The sequence below is a fragment of the Dasypus novemcinctus genome, chromosome 5, assembly GCF_030445035.2.
Source record: "Dasypus novemcinctus isolate mDasNov1 chromosome 5, mDasNov1.1.hap2, whole genome shotgun sequence".
Lineage (NCBI taxonomy): Eukaryota > Metazoa > Chordata > Mammalia > Cingulata > Dasypodidae > Dasypus > Dasypus novemcinctus.
In genome coordinates, this window is record NC_080677.1 from 61,152,271 (window position 1) to 61,172,617 (window position 20,347).

Sequence of the window (20,347 nt, forward strand, 5' to 3'; positions counted from 1 at the left end):
ATGCTTTGTACTATCCTCACATCCCTGAGACACTGTTCATCTTATTCTATTATTTCCTCTATCTGTTCTTCTGACTATATGATTTTGATTGTCCTGTCTTATAGTTTGCTAATTCTTTCTTTTTCCTGTTAAATCTGCTGTTCTATGTCTCTATTGTATTTTTAGCTTAATACTTGTTTTTTAAAAAAATTTTCAATAATTCATTCTCAAGATAGTATATTCAGTATAGTAATACTAGTAGCCAACATTTACTGACAACTTATTTCTGTGCCAGGACTGTGCTAAGCATTTCATATCCATTATACCATTTAAATTAAAATACTTATAGTGTTTATCAAATTTAAAGGTATAAAGCAAAACTGAGATGCTGTAAGTAAAACTTGATTTTATAATTCTAGAAAGTGACTATTTTTTATGAGTGTGTTTGCAATGTCATTTTTTACTATAATGTATTGTTTTAATAGCCCTGTTTACAAGATGTGTATCAGTTTGCCAAAGGGATGCCAAGGCAAAGTACCAGAAATTTGTAGACTTTTACTAGGGTTTTTATTTGGGGAAAAGCTTTACAGTCCCAAAGCCATGGGAAGTCCAACTCTAAGTACCATAGGAGGTACTTTCTCACAAAAGTCAACTGCCACATGTTGAAGCAAGGTGGTGGGTGATTTCTGCAGGGTTTCAACTTTCCCCTCTGGGCTTCCTCTTCCACCTGAAGCTCTGGGTCGGGCTTCTTCCCAATCTCAGCTGCAAACTGGCATAGGACTTGTCTCTCAAGCCTTCCTATATCAATCTCAGCTTTCTTCCCAAGGTTAGCTGTAAGCTATCAGGCAAATGGTCCATTTCTCTCCAGGGCTTTAGCTATGTTAGCCTTCTCCTTTCTGTTCTTTCCTCTCTGTCTTTATGAGTTCTGTTTCTATCAGACCCACCAAGGGGGCAGGGACTCCACCTGAGTTATGCCTTATTGACATGGTCAAATCAAAAAAGCCCTAACCCAGGGAAACGGACTTTGGCCCAGTGGTTAGGGCGTCCGTCTACCATATGGGAGGTCCACAGTTCAAACCCCGGGCCTCCTCGACCCGTGTGGAGCTGGCCATGCGCAGTGCTGATGCGCGCAAGGAGTGCCGTGCCACGCAAGGGTGTCCCCCGCGTGGGGGAGCCCCCACGCGCAAGGAGTGCGCCCGTGAGGAAAGCCGCCCAGCGTGAAAAGAAAGAGCAGCCTGCCCAGGAATGGCGCCGCCCACACTTCCCGTGCCGCTGACGACAACAGAAGCGGACAAAGAAACAAGACGCAACAAATAGACACCAAGAACAGACAACCAGGGGAGGGGGGGAGATTAAATAAAATAAATAAATCTTTAAAAAAAAAAAAAAAGCCCTAACCCAATCTTAGGTAAGCTAATTTGAAGAACCTCAACTGAATTTAATATAATCAAAGGATATCACACCCAGAGGAATACATCAGTTTACAAAACATAATCTTTTTCTTTTTGGGATTCATAAAATAATCTCAAACTGCCACAACATGTATAAGCAAATATAAGAATCATATCTAAAGGTAAATATATAATAATAAGCTTATTATATAAATATATAATAATAAGCATACTGAAACCAAAGCACAGCATTTTGTATGTGTGTGTGTGGGGTCAGGTATTCACAATAAAGAAGGTAGAGAAATTTACTGCCATTTAACCATAAATATATTTCAGATGAATCAGCCAAGAAAAATCTTTAAGTTGACATTAAAACATATTTTTTGGCTGGATTTATCCTTTGAGGATTTCTCTACTGATAGGCACTTCTATAAACCAACTAGTGATTTGGTATACTTATTTTGGTATAATTATTTTAAAAAGGCACACAGATAGCCATTTTATGATGGTTTGTCCTAAGTAAATGATATTATATATTGCAAAAAATTTATGGGTTGCCTTTCTTCTTTGAAATTGTACAATTTATAGAAAGATCTTCCTTTCCATCATAATTTATAAAAATGAAGTGGATATTTCTATTGTCCTTTGCACTTGGTAAAATAAGCTAAGTAGGTAGAATCTAATTCAACTTATGTCAGGTTTCGTCTATTTTGAACATTGACTTTCCTGCACAAGACTAACATGAGAACATGTTTGGCTGAATCACTTGCTAATTTGTCCAAAAATAAGTTATTTTTTCCTAATAGACAACATTTGGTTTTAAAAGATTAGGGATCAGAAAACTTTTTCTGTAAAGGCCCAGATAGTTAATATTGCAGGCTTTGCAGGCCATACAAGTTCTGTTACATCTGGTCAACTCTGCTGTTGTAGCATTAAAGTAGTCATAGATAATATTAAATGAATGGGTGTGGCAAACGGGGATTTGCTGATCCCTGTTTAGAGCACCATAATTAAACCTGTTCATATAATATATCCAGCAAGATAAATAATAATTTAGAGGCTAAGGAAAAGGCATAGAATATTTATCTTTTAGAGTCCTTTGGAAAAAGGACTCTAGTGCATTGCCTGAAAAGTATTCACTAGTCTAAACATATTTATACAATTCCATACTCTTCTTTCCCTGAGATATTTATTAAGAAATGGTACTTTGGAGGTGAGGACACAAAACATCTTTGGGCATATGTATTATTTAAATAGAAAGTGATATCACTTCCCAGCACTGTAAGAACCCCAACTTCCAAATAATAATGACTTTTAGTAACCAAGTGTCTATAACCTGCCTCTAACATATTGAATATTAGAGGACAATAAGTTCTCCCTGCCAGTGATTACAACAATTAAAAGCTGTATTTTCATATGTAATATAGGGATGAAATCCTCCAATATTTTTCTTTGTACTAAGTAAGGTGTTTGGTGAAGACTCAGTACTTGGACTATCAGGTGAGCTTTCTGTACAGGTAACTGGATCCAAAATGTGTAGAATCATTTCAGCCATTTTTTTCAGCTGGGGTATTGCAGATTTCAACTGTGGATGAAATATTTTTTTGACTATTAGTGCCAACATTTCCCAGAAGATGAGAATTCTGCTTTTGCCAATTTGTGATTGGTTAATGCTAGATTTGCTGTGCTGTGAGCTTGTGCACTAGGGTAGAGAAGTCTGCTCTCTTCCCCACTGCAGGGAGATCAAGAGCTCTTCTGATAATGTCTTGGTAGCTATCATTTCCTGATGAATATGTTCCCATTCACTCAGGAGATCTTGTATAGCAATCTGTGCATCACGGTTTTGATGCTGTAAAACTCCTCTGGATTTGGTTAATTCAGCTGCCATAACCCCGCTTCAAGGATTTTATTTCACCATGCATCACATATTTTCTAACTATTTAGAAAGCTGAGCTGTGTTTTGACCTAGGGCTTCATTTACTAAAATCAGCTGGTTATTCTATGGGACGACTTTCAAAATTGTACTGAAGATCATCCCCAACAGAAGCCATCAGCAACCCATTTTAAAAAATGGGCAAGAGATTTGAACAGATGCGTCTTCAAAGAAGAAATACAAACTGCTAAAAAGCACACGAAAAGATGCTCAACATCACTAGCTATTAGGGAAATGCAAATCAAAACTACAACGAGATACCAGCTTACACCCATTAGATTGGCAGCTATTAAAAAAACAGAGGACTACAAGTGTTGGAGAGTGTGTGGTGGAATGGGAACCCTCATCCACTGCTGGTGAGAATGTAGAAGGATCCAGTCATTATGGAGGACAATTTGGTGGTCCTTCAAAAAACAGCTATAGATTTGCCATATGACCCAGCAGTTCCACTGCTGGGTATATACCCAGAAGAACTGAAAACAAGGACTTGAACCAATACATGCACACCAATGTTCATAGCAGCATTACTCAGTATTGCCAAAAGTTGGAATCTACCCAAATACCTATCAACAGATGAATGGATAAACAAAATGTGGTATATACATACAATGGAATACTACTCAGCTGTGAGAAGGAATACAGTACTAACACATGGGATAGCATAGATGAATCTTGAGGACATTTATGTTGAGTGAAGAAGGTCAGGCATTAAAGGACAAATCCTGCATGACCTCTCTGATATCAATTAAACAAATCAAGCTGTCGCAGAGAGCTAGAGATTGGAAGAGAGGCTTATAGGAAATGAGAGGAGGAGAGGAAGGTTGTGAGCCAATTCCCACCTGGGCGACATCTATGAAAAAGTGGAGGTAAGTAGTTGTGCAGTGAAGGGATAAGATGGGGGCATAGGGATACTATTGGGTTGGACTTTGCAGGCTTGAGGGGGGCTAGGGTTGGGAGGATGGGTCAGATGGTCCAAGGTATCTGGGCGGAGGGCTGCGGGGGTGGGGGGAGCAGGTGAACATGGGAGATAGGGTATGTGGTTGAAACTACAATTTTGAGAAAACTCTTTAGAAAATATAATAAGGAAGGGTTACTGGTTTAAGATGTTTGATGGGGGGCATCTAGCACAGGGTGCAACTGAGGCAGGCTCCTAGGGAGTATGTGAGTGCTCATCTTATCATAATGTGTTCTATCAGTGGGTGGAGACCCATATAATGGGCAGGAATGTATTGTACCCCATCCTGGGGAAGCCTGATGTTCTTAAACAGAGGGAAGGGTATCTCTCAAGAGCATGGGTGGTTCCCAATGCGGGAGGACAGATGAGTGTGTCAAGCCCTCAGCATTGTTGCAAGTATCTATGAATCTTGTCCTTCAGGCACTGAAGCTTGGTTGTCACTGTGGACCCCTATGGGAAGGGGAGAGAGGAATAGAATAGATGGAAGAGGTGGTAACTGGGGGGCAATAGAAATGTTCTGTCTGATCCTGCAATAATGGATACAGGCCATGTTAAATTTCACCAAAAATTTATAAAAGTGTATAGTCTAAAATGTAAACCATAATGGAACCATGGTTAGTAGCTATATTTCAATATCTGTATATCAGTTGCAGCAAATGTAACATCCACATGTAAAAAGATCTTTGTTGGGGAAGGGGGAGAAGGGTTTGATGTTGGGTATATGGGAGTCCCCTATATTCTATATGTGACTTTACTATGACCTAAAATTTTTTTGAAGACATAATAATAATAATAAAAAGGATGTGGATACTGAGGAAGAAAAGGCAGAGATTGCCTTGATACTGTACATACATGGCCACATCTATTACAGTGATAATTTAGTATTTATTTTAGTTTTTTTCTAAATTATTATATATTCTATTTCTAATCTTTAAACCTCTCATTACTATTTCATTTTCCTATTAATTGAATTTGGCAATATATTAGACTTCAGTTTTGAAGAAGTTTTGGGTCACAGAGGGGTTCAACTATGGCAGGGAAGGAGCACTGATGTGGGGTGTCATTGATGGGGGACACATGGGGGGGGAGGGAGTTCTCCAGGGCATGCATATAGGGTATATAGATATGTTTGGATGTTCGTTGAATATTGACAGTGGGTAGAATTTCAAACAACAACTGAGGGAGGGCTTAGTTCCCATTCTGGGGAACTCTGTTGCACTCCCCAATGGAGTGGCAATAATCCCCCAAGTGCAAGGGCAAAGACCAGTGAAGAAGGATGGTTCAGTGATGAGCCCTTGATACTGATGGCTATGCTTATGAGCCTGTGTGCTTGAAATTTCAACTAGGCCTAGAGCTGAAGGGTGCCTAAGAGTTACTTCCAGAAATCCTCCATATTGTGCAAATGTGGCCACTCTCTAAGCCAAACTTAGCATGTAAATGCATTATCTTCCCCCCAGCATGGGACATGATTCCCAGGGATCAGCCTCCCTGGTGCCAAGGGATTGCTACCAAGCACCAGCTGGTGATGCAACTAGAAAAAGACCTTGAATAAAAGGGGGAAATGGTAAAGACAAATGAGTTTATATGACTATGAGACTTCAAAATGAGTTGGGAGGTCATCAGAGGGGTCATGCTTATGCACGTCTCAGTAGGATCTCAGAGACAGCCAAAGTAGATCAACCCCAGTTACTGGTGCTCCTGAGGGCTATGGAGACATCTAGGTCCTATGGTCATGGCAGGTGGCTCTGGAGTTCAATGCCTTGCCAGTGGGCCCTACTTTGAAATTTGACTCCTGAGTGTGATGGATTTAGACTCAGATGTGACCCCTCTACACACGCCTCTTCTGTCACTTTTACTGAACCTGTGGTTGGTTCTGGGGTTGGTGTATACTCAGGAGACTTGAATCTCTGGACTGTCTATGTGCCAGCTGGACCCTGAGCCTCAGCAGAGTTGCAGCACCTACTCTCCGGTTCATTGGACTTACCAGGTCAGCTAACAGGGAGGTGAGGATGGTCAACCACTACACCAGGGACCCAAGAGCTTCTACAACTATAAGCAGGGGAATCCCTTCCATCAACTGTGGTATCTAAGCCCCCTCTTGATTTAGAGTTGGGGTGGACATTGCCATCCCATTGTCCTCAGAATGGAGGAATAAAATATGGATTAGAGTGAACTTACTGGTATTCTACTATAGAATTATTGTGACTCTAGCTATGGAAGAAATTGTACCATTGATGTGGAGACAGCAGCCACAGGAGTTGCTGAGGGCAGGGAGAGGGAAGAAGAGGTGTGATATGGGGGCATTTTCGGGACTTGGAGTTGTCCTGAATGATACTGCAGGGACAGATGCAGGACATTATATATCCTGCCATAACCCACTGAATGGACTGGGGGAGAGTGTAAACTGCAATGTAAACTATAATCCACGCTGTATAGCAGTGTTCCAAAATGTATTCACCAAATACAATGAATGAGCCACACTGATAAAAGAAGTTGTTGATGTGGGAGGAGGCGAGGGGGTGGGATGGGGAATGGGGGTATATGGGAACCACTTATATTTTTTAATGTAATGTTTTGTGTGATCTATCTATCTTTTAAAAAAAGATAATTAAAAAGGAAAAAAAAGTATAAATTGAAAAAAGAAGCCACCAGCAACTTACAAAACTTTTTTATTAAAAAAAATTTTAAAGGTACTTAAGATTATACAAATGCCATATAAATAATATAGGGGATAGGGGATCCCCATATGCCCTGCTCCCCACACCTCTCACATTCTTCACACATTAATGACATCCTTCATTAGTGAGGTGCATTCATTGCAATTGAAGTACACATTTGGGAGGATTGCCACTAAGTGTGGATTAAAGTTTACATTATAGTTTATACTCTCTCCCGCACAATTCTGTAGGTTATGACAAGATTTATAATGGCCTGTATCTGTCGTTGCACTGTCATTCAGGGCAATTCCCAAGTTCCCAGAATGTCTAAAATATTACTTCTCTTTTTCCCTCTCCCTGCTCTCAGAATCTCCAGCAGCCATTGCCTGCACATCAATGATATGATTTCTTCCATTGCTCGAATTATAATAAGTCTATAGTAGAGTACCAGTAAATCTACTTTAGTGCATAGTTCATTCCCCAATCCTGAGGATTCTGGGATGGTGATGTCTACACCACATGTAATTGAGACAGGGCTGTGATCCTATAAAGTAGATTAGATGGGGCTCTCTTGCTTGCAATTGTAGACTCTCTCAGTTCCTTGGCATGATAGTTGTCCATCATCACCTTCTTGGTAGTTCTCCTGCATACTGGAGAGTAGGTGTTGCGACCCCGATAAGATTCAGGGCCCAGCCACCAGCAACTTTTTATGATTTACCTCTGTCTGTATTTGAAGGTGGTTTGAAAGACCTTCTTTGTCTTGTAGGAACAAACTTTCAGAGTTCTTGAACTTTTCCAATATATTCTTTACTCTGAGACTTCCTTCCTAGGTTGTACAACTCCCTCTGACTGACCAGGGATTTTTTCCTTTATGGTGTCCCAGAGACTTAACTTTTGCAATTTTGGGGGGAATATTATGGTTTATAGCAACTTTGGGAATTAATATTTTTATGGCTTCAATTTCTACTGCTTTTTCAGTGAGCATTTTCCTAGCGTAAGAACTCCTGGGCTTTCTGATGGAACTGCTTTCCTCTGTGGACTCTGAAGGTTGTTATGCTTTATGGATTGGACTCCAGAGGTAACTTCAACAGATTTAGTTTGCTGCTCAGTTTCCCTTCAGTCTGCTGCTCCTTGTATTGGGCTGAAGTAAGGATGGCTTTTGTTTCTGAACTTTTAAGAGTGGTCATTTTTTCCCCCCCTCTTAACCAATGGTAAATGAATCCCAAGGCTTCTACTGATAAATCTCTAAGATTCTTCCCCTCCTGTCTTTACTTTACAGATTATCTGGCATGGTACCACTGTACAGCTTCTCTGCACACTCCTTTCCCATTCTGAAGCCACCTGTCCTGGCAATCCCAACACCAAGCTGTCCTCTCCTCTATTGTATTTTAATCTCTACTATTTTGCTTTTCATCCCCATAATTTCTGTTATTTTCTTTTTATAAATTCTTCCTTATGCTTACCCATTGAAATCTTAATATCCTTTATCTCTTTATGCATATTTTCCTTCATATGCAAATTATGTTCTGATATCAGATGGAAGGCAGAATTTGAGATTGATGAACTTGAATATTTAGTTGAGGAGACTTCCAAGCTAAGTTTGGAAAGTGCAGCCTGGTTTCTCCTTGCAGACTGTATATAGTAAAGAGGTAAGGGATAAGCTGAGAACTGAACTCCTCATCACAAAATCCCAGAAATTGATGGTTTGGCAAATTCTGAGGCTCTGGAAAGTATATCCCCAGAAAATTGTGCTCCATATGAGGATTTAAATGATCATGGATCCAGTCAGTCATTTCAGTGCAAGTTAGGACTGGAGGTACAGTTATACAGGAAGGATCTATAGAACATTATTTTGCCTGATGGCTTGGACCTCTGTGTACTGCATGCAAAACTGATAAGATTTTTCACAAGTTCTATATGAATGGAACCACTGGTAGCCCAGACGAAAAGGGAGGGAAAAGAGACAGATTGATAGAGAAATAAATTCAAATGCAGGACCATGGAAGCTGAGGTATGGACCAAAGACATCTTCTTGGGCCAAGAGAGTGGATCCACCCATGTGCGTGGAAAGGGTGAGTATGCCCTGGCATGTGCAGAAGGCAGACATTCTGCCCCATTGTTCAGGAAGAATGGTGATGCCCTAGTCTTCAGAGAGGGTAGAACATATTGCTGGGTGATTGTGGAGAGTCTGGCTGTAGTTCAATGTTATGAGAGGGTTGATCCTGTGCCATGTGAGTTGTGAGGAGTTTGTCTGTCAGCCTAGTGATTGAAGAGATTGAAGCCTTCCCCCTAGTATTTGAGGAGAATATCGTTGCTGTGCAAGAACTTGGAAAGGTTGGGGCTGCTGCTCTATCAATCCTTGAGGACAAAACATCATTTCATAGGTGGCTTTCAGAAGATTGAATGGAGTATGCCCTGCAGGATTTTGGAATTGTTTGTGACCCATGACCTCTGTTTTCCTTCCAATTTCTTCCCATGGGAATTGAGACTGCTTATCCTATGACCGTCCCTCCTTTGTATACTGGAAGCAGATAACTTATTTTCTAGATTTCACATGTCCAGAGACAGAGGGAAATTGTGCCCTGAATAGACCACACCCATAACTGATTTTGTTGAGTCTTTGTACTGCGTATTGCTACTGAAATGACTTCAGGCTTTGGGCATATTGTGATGGAATGAATGTATTTGCATATGGAAAGAACATGTCTTTTGGGGTCCAGAGAGTGGCATGTGGTGGTGTGGAACTGTAAGTACTCCAGTTAATCATGTTCTTGAAATGTAATCCATTCCTGTGTATGTAATCCCATTATAAATTGGACATTTTGATGAAACTACTTCAATTAAAGTGTGATCCTCCTCATTCAGGATGGGTCTTAACCCTATTGCTGGAGTCCCTTATAAATGGAATGAATATATGGAGAGAAAGCATGGAAACATGAAGGTGAAAACAACAAAACCTATAGGGATGCCACCATGTGCCTTGCCATGTAGCAGAGAAGCCGAGGGTTGCCAGCAGCCTTGTAATCGGATAGCTCTGGATTCTGGGCTTCTAGGTTCTTGGCTTATGTCACATAAAAGAATTTAAGGACACGCCATAGAGTAGGCAAGGGAGTAAAAAGTTCATTAAGAAATGAGAAAAGTACATTGTCCAAGGCATGGACCACAGGTGTGTTGCAGAATGAGATGCATGCGTGGGGGCCCCAGGTTAGGCTTTTTAAAAAATTTACTCCTCCCCCTGCATAATTTTGGGGAGGGATACCAGCTGTTTGCTGTTCTGATTGGTTGCCCCACCTGTCAGTTCTCAGGGGGCCAAAGGTGAGGCCTTTTGAGGGTATTTGGGGCTTTCCCTTGACCTGGATAGGATCTCCTCCCAATCTCACTAGAAATAGGGTTCTTGTGGCTGGGGTATCCTGGGGTTCTTCCGGCAGCTTTCTTGATGGTGGTCTTTCCCTCAGGGGGTTCCCAGGTGGGGTTTTACGGCCACATGTTATGGTCATGTTTTCTGCCAGGTCTCACCTGTGACTCGTTTTCCCTCTCCCTAAACTAACCTGCCTTAGCCAGTCTTTGGGAAGAAAGCATCTTCTTGATATTGCCTTGATTTGGACAATCTCATGGCCTCAAACTGTAACTTAATAAATGCCATTGTTTAAGGCCAACGCATTTCATGTTATCTGCTTTGAGCAGCCTAGTAAACTAGAATATGGTTGTAAGAAATTTAGTAAGAATGCCCGAGTACATTGTCCATGTTAGTTTCCCCAATAAAATCTTACCTGAGAGATTTCCTTGAGAATTTAATCCCAGAAAAAGCTTTGTTTCCCCAAGGTGCCCTTTTTAATAGTGGGAAATATATAATTGCTTAGCTGTGCTGCTTTCACTCCAACTTCTAAGAAGCTTGGAGCAAAATTTGAAGCACAAAGATGGCATTAATGCTACTTTTATAGTTAGCAAATTTACATTTACTTTTTTTTAAAAAAAGAAACCTTTGCTGGATTGTTATTCCTTTCTTTTGTATATCAAATGAGTTTTTTAAAGAAGCATAATATAAAGAGAATTAAAACAGGAGATGTTAATAACAGGACTTATGGAAGAAAAAGAGAAGGAGATGATGAAGGGAAAGAATCATCATCATTATCATTGCCTTCACAGTAGTGGATGGCTATGATTATTAATGTGGGAAATGAAACTGAGTTATTTTTTCTTGGATGGAAATGCTTAAAAATTATGAAACATTTCAATATAATAAAAATACAAAAAAATAGTAGTGTCCATGTACCCACTCATTCAGATTTAACAAATGTTAATTTTTGCTCTATTTTTTTTCAAGTAAAAAAAATTAGATAATAATACAGATATAATAAATGCCCTCCTTTTAGCCCTCCTGATTCCTTCCATCTCCTCCTTCTCCTGAAGTTTTCCTTACTCTCAAGTTGGTGTGAACTTTCTTATCTGGACATTTATATGTTATTGCATGGACTTTCCTTCGACTTCTATCAGCTAAGATTTACATTTTCATCAATATAAATCTATTTCATTCATGTTAATTGCTAAATTCCCTTGTAGGAACACATCATACTTTATTTACTCCTTCTTTTATTGAGGACACTGAGAATATTTCCAGTTTTCTTCCTACTGAAAGTGATACTGCTTTGTGCATGTATGCATGTACTGCTTTGTGCATGTATACTTTGGGCATGAGCGTTTCCCTATGCTATCCACTTAGAAGGGCAATTGCTGGATCATAGTGTTACTGGATTTTGTCTAGGTTTTTCTAATGAAGAAATGAATTTCAAGAGCATGTCAGGTGAGTTAGGCTAGTAATTTATTCAGGCAGAGAGGGATGGAAAATGGGAGATCCTGGGTCCCAGGTAGAGAAGAAGGGGCTGAAAAGTGGTCAAGCAGGCTGATTTACAGACTATAATTCCCCATTATAGATTATAAATGCTGAGGTTTTACTTGCGTGGCCACATGGCAGAGGGAAAATGGTGAGAGCAGTATGCAGAGGGTAGGAAGAGGGGTTCACAGGCGAGGGAGCGCGTGTTCAGGACTCACGGCTGCTTTTCGAACTGTTACTTATTCCACCCCATTGCTAAGGGCAGGGGAGGAGTCCCAGCTGTTTTCTGTTTTGATTGATTATCCCATCCATCAATCCTCTGGGAGGGTCCAATGATAAAGTCCTTGGGGAATATCCAGGGCTTCTTCTGTCTTCCAGAAGAAGTTTTTGTTCTGAATAGAAGAATCTTGGGGAGGGTCTTCCAGCAGCAATCTTAGGGGTTATTGATGTCCATGTAGACTCTCTGCCAGGTTCCAGATCCATCTATTGACTCCCTATCTTACTAGCTGGCTTGAATAGGTCTTCATTCATTTATTTATTCACTCTGCAAATAATCCTGTGCGTATTTTGTGCCAGGCGCTGTTCTAGGCACCAAGGATACTGCAGTGAACAAGACAAATTCCTCTTTTCATAATGCTTACATTCTGGGGGTCAGGTGGGGGAAAAGTAGACAAAATAAATACAGTAAATAAAATACATTAGTCAGTGACAAGTGACTGCACAAGCAGAAATACAAGCAGGGAAGGTCGTAGGGAGTGTATATGTGAATAGGTTTGCAATTTCATAAAATGTGGCAAAAGGTTTTTCATTGTGGTTTCAATTTTCATATCTTATGAAAGATGATGAGCATTGTTTCATATGCTTAAAACTGTTCATATTTTATGGACCCCTTAATAATTCTGTACTACTCCATTGTTGATTTAAATCCTTAAAATTCAATGTTCCTTTTATATGCACAAACTAAAACTCTCTCTCTCTCTCTCTCTCACTTTCTTTCTCTCCCTCCGCCCCCGTTTCCCATCCCCAGTTGTCTGCTCTCTGTGTCCATTCGCTGTGTGTTCTTCTGTGTCTGCTTGTCAGCAGCACAGGGAATCTGTGTCTTTTTGTTGCATCATCTTGCTGCGTCAGCTCTCCATGTGTGTGGTGCCACTCCTGGGCAGGCTGCACTTTTTCACACTGGGTGGCTCTCCTTACGGGGTGCACTTCTTAAGCGTAGGGCTCCCCTACGCGGGGAACACCCCTGCGTGGCAGGGTGCTCCTTGCGCATATCAGCACTGTGCGTGGGCCAGCTCTTTACACAGGACAGGAGGCCCTGGGTTTGAACCCTGGACCTCCCATGTGGAAGGTGGGTGCTCTATCTGTTGAGCCAAATCTGTTTCCCAGGTATTAACTTCTTATGCTTTTAGCTTGTATAGCTGTTGTTGCTCTTATCAAAACAAATGTACATATTACATACAACCCTCTCTTCTGCAAAGCGAACAATTTTATATTAACTTAGGTAATTTAATGTGATACACAGTGTTAATGACTATGGCTCAGGGTCTCTTGGGTTCTTGAGTTTTGTCTGTCTTTCCCACTTAGTACATGAGGTGATGCTGTTCTCTTACCATTGTTTGTCTGAAAAATGGAAATGATTTTGTTCCTCCAATGCTATGTGACATCATCTGGTCCGCACTTGATGACAAAGCTTCTTTAAACTCTGAAGTCTACTTCTGTTCATTGCTAGTTAGCCAGAGACAATGAAAGTGGGACTATTTGATGATCTGTTTGCAAACACAAAGGCAAACTGGAGCAAAGAGGCAGTGTTTGATTATTAGGAATCATCCAGATGGTTCAGAATATGCTTACTTTAGGTTATCTATGAAATGAAAATTAATAAATTCTCAATAATATATTCTCATTGAGAATGTGCAACCTGCTTCCCCAAAATAGGACAGGCAGACCCCAGTTTGATAAACTGATTCAGTATCCAAGAGGGATCATGAGCACTAACATGGTTTTTGGAACAAACTGATTTTTTTAAAGGATACATGGTTACCCAGATGTGGCTGAGTCACATCTTTTAGAAACATTTTGAGTGTTCTTTGCAGCCTGTGTGAAGCTCAAATGGGCTCCCCTTTGTTATAGAGGGTACCAGGTACAAATTTTCTTTGGTAGCTTTCATTCTATAGTGCTCCCCTCATTACCAGAATTCCTTCCCTTTCAGGTCTACGATGTGCAACAGTGCTCTTTATTTTATTTATTTTGTGCTTGGTTCATAAGTGGAAACTCTCATATGTATTCATTTGTGCTTTTGTCATCTAGATAGCATTTCAGTGGGGAAATGACAAAAGACTTTCAATTTCCTTCATTCTTCATTTCTGGTAGATTTGGGTGTGGATTTCCAAGGGTGAGGGGCTAATGCTACTGCCCCTCTGAATGTGAATCAAATTCTTTGTTCATCATTTACAACCTGAATAATCAAATATCCTTTTTTTTTGGCAAGTCAAGCTCTCTATATAAATATTAAGAACGTACTTTATAGTTAATATAAACAACAGTGTTGGTAGAAATGACTTTATTGAGAATAAATTGTTAAATGTTAATACAACTAAAATTAACACAGCTAAAGAATTTAACTATAATAAAGGTGAAATTTTACATCGAATGTGTGTGTGGTTAAATCACGTGAAACTGCATCTTCTGAGGTAAAAAACAATTATCAGTATTATCATATGGTTCATATATTTATGTGTGTATATTTCAGACTTCAGCTGCCTTTACTGAGTAGTAACAAAGAAAATAATGTCCAGTTTTCTTTCTGTAAAAACAACAAGCAAATCAGGGTCCCAAAACAAAATTCTTTTCACATAAAATATTTTAATCCACGGGGAGACAAAACACTGCAGTAGGGACGTCTCATAGAAAACCTGGATGCATTCATCCTTCACCTGGCCGAATTCTTTCAGGACCAGGGCACATCTAACCATGGCGGCTGTCATTGCCATCTAGTCCACAGTGAAGGTTCTTTCCTCTGAACTCACAGTGATTTGTCTTTTGCTACCATTATCTTGGTTAGTGATTCTATATTACTTTCTTTCTAAATAAATTATAAACTTCTTGGGAAAGTCTTGACTTTTCTATATTTCAGCAGAGTCTGTTCTGACTGATTGAGTGCCTTGGAGAGCATTGTAAATAGGATTTAATTATTTAAGGTGGTAAAGTAACAAGGATAGACTTTCAGAGCACTAGGAATTCTGCATCTCAGAAAATCAACCTGCTTTCAAAGAACTTACAGTCTCCATTAGGAGACAATGCACACATTCATGAGGGGTTTCATGAGCCAAAGTCAACTCTCTTAGTTTCTCTTAACAGTTCTATTCTTAGCAGAATGTTAAGAGGAAGGCAAATCTGCCAAATTGCGTGTATGCTAGCTAAATCGAGCTATGTAGACATTCACCTATTGACTTAATTAGGCAATGATGCACATTTAGCTAGTGAATCATTAAAGTCAGTCAGTTTTCTAATTCGTGCATTTATATTGATAATAGGTGGTATTTTCCTTGATGGATGACTTTGATGACATATCTGAATAACCTATAAGCATAAAAATCTGATTTTAATAAGTCCTAATGTCACTACTACCATCTTCAACAAAAATTCCCTGTATCTCAAAAGTTAATGGCAATTTTTATTACAGCTCAGAAAAGACCTTCAGGCAATTAGTGATAATACTTTAGCTAATAATTTTTCTTTCTTTTGTCCTTTGTATTTTTTTGTAAGAGAACTTAGTGCTCTTGAAGAGAAGGAAAGATAATGGTTCCTAATCAATGCTCATGGACCAGACACCTAATATAAACTTAACCAAAAAGTCAGTATTTGCTGCATCTTATCAGTATAGAAATGTCAAGCATAGCGAGAGGCATGAACAAATTTCCAACTGATTTCTCGTTCTTTTACTGTGAGAAAGAGTTTCAACATCAGATAAGACAAAATGGCCTTTGGAAAAAAAACACAACGAATGACAACACTTGCAGCTGCTGAGACTACAGTTTATGAGATGAAAACAGATGGTAGAGATGCATTCTAATCTCTCTTAGCACATTTCCCTGGTCACCTTTCTCCCTGTGTGATGCTGGCATTTGATGGTAATTTGTGGCAGGCAGCCTTGAAGAGATAGCAACAGGAACTAGTTACTTGCTGAGCAAAGTCACAATTTGTTGCCACCCAAGACAAATTATTTGCATTCTAAATTTGCCTTGGCTGCCAGTGGTGGCATCAGGCATGACTAGAGGGGCTGTTGTTTTGTAAACCGGGAGCTCCACTAGGGTTTTCCTGAAACTGCAGCCTGTTAATGTGTAGAACAGAGGTTTTCAATCTTTTAAAAACTACAGAACTCTTTCAGAATTCCACCTCTCTCCACAGCATTCCAGCTGTTCTCATCCATGTAATTGCTGTTGGAAGTTGTATTTTGTGAAAAATATGGTTTCATTGGACAAACCTGTAATGATACATCTAATGAGATGGTTGGACTGTCTACCAGCACTGTTAAGTTTGGTTATGGAAAAAAAGAAATAGTGCAGGAAAACAAGGTGGCAACTTCAGTGACTAAATGTGCATTGTTACTGACTTTTTAGGAAATTGCGTGTGGGCTTGGCACTTCATGTAATACAGAGATCTAAAAATTGCTGATGGAGAAAACATCATTTCATCTAGGCATGCGACTAGAAAGAACCTGTGTAAACTAGATTCATGGAACAGTGATTGCATAGGAGTTTGCCAAGTGCAGGAACCAACCACTCCAAACTATTCATGTGGTAAGAGTCACCTGGGTGCTTGTTACAAATACAGATTCCTAGGGCCCTCCCTCTGGAAAGTCTAATTCGGGGGTTTGTGGTGGTTCCTGGGATCCTGTATGTTTCAACAAGATCCGAAGGTGAGTTTTATCATCATACAGATCTAGAAACATTGCCCTATAACCTCCTAGCAAAATGTAGATTACAGAGTAGGTACTCTGCAGTGAATGAATGAATAAATAAAACCGTGAGGAACATGCCAGAGAAGCAGGCCCAGTGCCTGATTTTGCTCCATGTGTAGTGTTCCAGGACTCCTGGCTTTATACAACTTTCTCCCAATCGTGGGAAGAATGCTTTTCAGAAGGAGCTGGTGTTGTTGAGATTTTTTGAATGTCACACGGAATAATACTCCTTCTTCTGTATTGGAATGTTATAGTGACATGAGACAAAAGACAATGTCCTAAAAAAGGAATGAGGTTTGAACAGACATCTCACCAAAGAAGATATACAGATGGCAAATAAGCATATGGAAAGATTAACATCATATGTCATTAGGGAATTTCAAATTAACCACATTGAGATGGTGAGTGGATGTAGCTCAGTGATTGAGTGCTTGCTTCTCATGTATGAGATCCTGAGTTCAATTCCTGATACCTCCTAAAAAACAAAACAAAACAAAACAAAATGACAACAACAAAAAAACATTGAGATACCATGACACAACTGTTAGAATGTCTAAAATCCAAAACACTGACAACACCAAATGCTGGCAAGGATGTGGAGAATAGGAACTCACATTCATTGCTGGGGAGAATGCAAAAAAAAAAAAAAAAAAAAAGTCACTTTTGAAGCCAGTTTGGCAGTTTCTTACAAAGTTAAACACAGGTTTACCATACAATCCAACAATTATACTCCCAGGTATTTACCCAAATGAGTTGAAAATTGATGTCCACACAAACACCTGCACATGAGTGTTTATAGCAGCTTTATTAATAATTTCCCCAAATTGGAAGCAAACAAGATGTCCTTCAATAGATGAATGGTTAAACAAACTGTGGTACATCCTTACAATGGAATATTATGCAGCAACAAAAAGAAATGAGCTAACAAGTCACAAAAAGACATATTTCTAAGACAGAAAAGCCAGTTTGAAAGGCTACATACTATAAGATTCCAACAATATGACATACCGGAAAAGGAAAAACTATAGAAACAGTAAAAAGACGAGTGGTTGTCAGAAATTCAGGGGAGGTGGAGAGGGTTGAAGATGAAGCATAGGACATTTTTAGGGTGTTGAGATTATTCTGTATGGTACTGTTATGGTAGATAGATGACATTAGGCAATAGATGACATGTTAAAACTCATAAAACAAAGGGTAAACCCTAATTAAAGTCTGGATTTTATTTAATATCAATATTGGCTCGTTAATTGTACCAAATGCTCATTTACTGCACAAGAATGCAAGATGTTAATAATAGAGGACACTGTGTGGGGGTGGGATGGGTGGGGGAGAGAGTGTATACAGGAACTCTGTGCTTTCTGTGCAATTTTTCTGTAAATATAAAACTTCTCTAAAAAATAAAGTCTATTATACCACACACACAGACAAAAGGAATGAATGCCAAGTATTAAAAACAGAAAGAACCTTGTATAAATCTCCCTCTGGAAGAAATCTTAAGTGAGTGTTTCCTGCTGTTATAGGTCCCACCAGCCATAAACCATCCTCCCTCTTCAACCTGACCATAAAGGCACAAAGAAGTGGTGTTCTAATCTCTTTGTGGACAGTGCTGCCAATAATTTCTGTACTATTTGACAACAGCCTCTTTCTTCCTTATTCTGCAATTTCATGTCACATTAACTTTACTATGGTCCCCAAGGGAATCATTTACCAAATTTCATGACAAATGGGGAAGATCTCCCTCCACACAATTTACAATACCTTGTTAAGATAAAAGCTTCAGAAATACGGGAGCTGAACTGGAAGTGAGAGAAGAAAGGTGAAACCTATACCTTTATTCCACCCTAACATCGTTTGGTAGATTCCAGCAAATGGCAGGTTATGCGACTGGACTGAGAAGGCCCAGTCACCTCTTTGTTTAACTTCTCTGGGAGCCTGCCATCACGTGGGGGCTCATTTAAGTCAGCCAATTTCTATTAAGGAGAGTATAGGCAACACAAAGGAAAAAAAGAGCCCCAGTGAAGCTGTTGAAACTTGTCACAGCTCTTCTTTGTGACTTAATGGAAGATTTAGTGAGAACTGTTGGAGATGGGGTGGGAGGGTCAGTAAGGCAGAAGAACTTTCTGGAATGGTCTAGAAGTGTTTCTAAACTTTGCTACATATTAGAATCACCTGAGGAAGTTTAAAAAATCGAGGCCCCAATCCATGCCAACTGGGTAAAAATTTCTGCAGGTGTGACAAAGGCATCACTTTTATTTTTTAAGTTTCCCAGGCATTTTTAATATGCAGCCCAATTTGAGAACCAACGATCTCTCAACTGCTCGTATGCTCTGGCTCTTTCTAGTTATAGGTTATTCGCTCTGTTTAGAATGACTCTTCATCCTTTCTCCTGAAGAAGACTTGCTCATCTTTAAACATTCATCTCATGTATACCTTCTATTACAGAGTTAGTTCATTCCTTTATTCAACAAATATTTACAGAAAGTTGTTGCTTCTTCCTCTAATTGCAATAACACTCCATGATAATATAATATATTTTGATTATTTTAATTATTATTCTTTCCACTATGAACTTTGAGGCCTTTAATGGTAGGGGTCCAAATTATTCATCTGTGATTTTGTAATACATCTGTCTTCTATTTCTCCCACTCCCTCATATTCCCAGCTTAGTTTTCTTACACTCAGTGTTGAATAATAATGGTTTTTAAAGGTGAGGTGACTGCAGTCAGTGTGTGCAAAATTGCTATAATATGGTTTTTAAAAAAACTGATAAAACACACACAACATAAAATTTACTATTTTAAAGTATATAATTCAGCAGCATTAAGTATACTTACAATGTTATGCAACCATCACCACTGTCTATTTAGAACTTTTTCGTCTCCTCAAATGGAAACCTTTTACCCATTAAATAGCCAATCCCAATTTCCTTCTCCTCCCAGCCCTTGGCAACCACCAATCTGCTTTCTGTTTTTATGAGTTTTCCTATCCTGGATGTTTCACTTGAATGGAACCATATAATATGTGGCCTTTCATGTCTCATTTATTTCACCTGGTGTATGTTTTCAAGGTTCGTCCATGTTGTAGCATGCATCTGTACATCATTCCTTTGTGTGTCTAAATAATATTCCATTGTATGGATATACCACATTTTATTTATCCATTCATCCATTCATGGACATTTATTTTTCCCATCTTTTGGTTATTATGAATAGCATTGCTATTAATACTCCTTTGAACATGTGTTTTCAATTATTTTGGTTATAGCCCTAGCAGAGGAATTGCAGAGTCATATGGCAATTCTATGTTTAACTAGTTGAAGAACCAGCAAGCTGTCTTCTACAGCAGCTGCCCTATTTTACTATCAATATAAGAGAATTCCAATTTCTTCACATCCTTTTTAATGCTTGTTCTTTTTCTAAATTAAAAAAAAATTGGAAATTAAAAAAAATTAAAAAATTATCTTATGGTCATCTTAGTGGGTATGAAGGGTTATTTCATTGTGGTTATCAGTTGCATTTCCCCTAATGATTAATGACATTGACATTGAATATCTATTCACTGTTGTTGCTGTTTTTTGTTTTTGTTTTTTTGCTATTTGTATAGCCATTCTTTTGGGGAAATGTCTATTCAAGTCCTTTACTCAT

General features: G+C 39.2%; 1 pseudogene; it reads right to left on the reverse strand.

The window, feature by feature from the left end:
• Positions 1-2,727: 2,727 nt before the first annotated feature.
• Positions 2,728-8,102, reverse strand: LOC101427408 (golgin-45-like; annotated as a pseudogene).
• Positions 8,103-20,347: the final 12,245 nt, after the last annotated feature.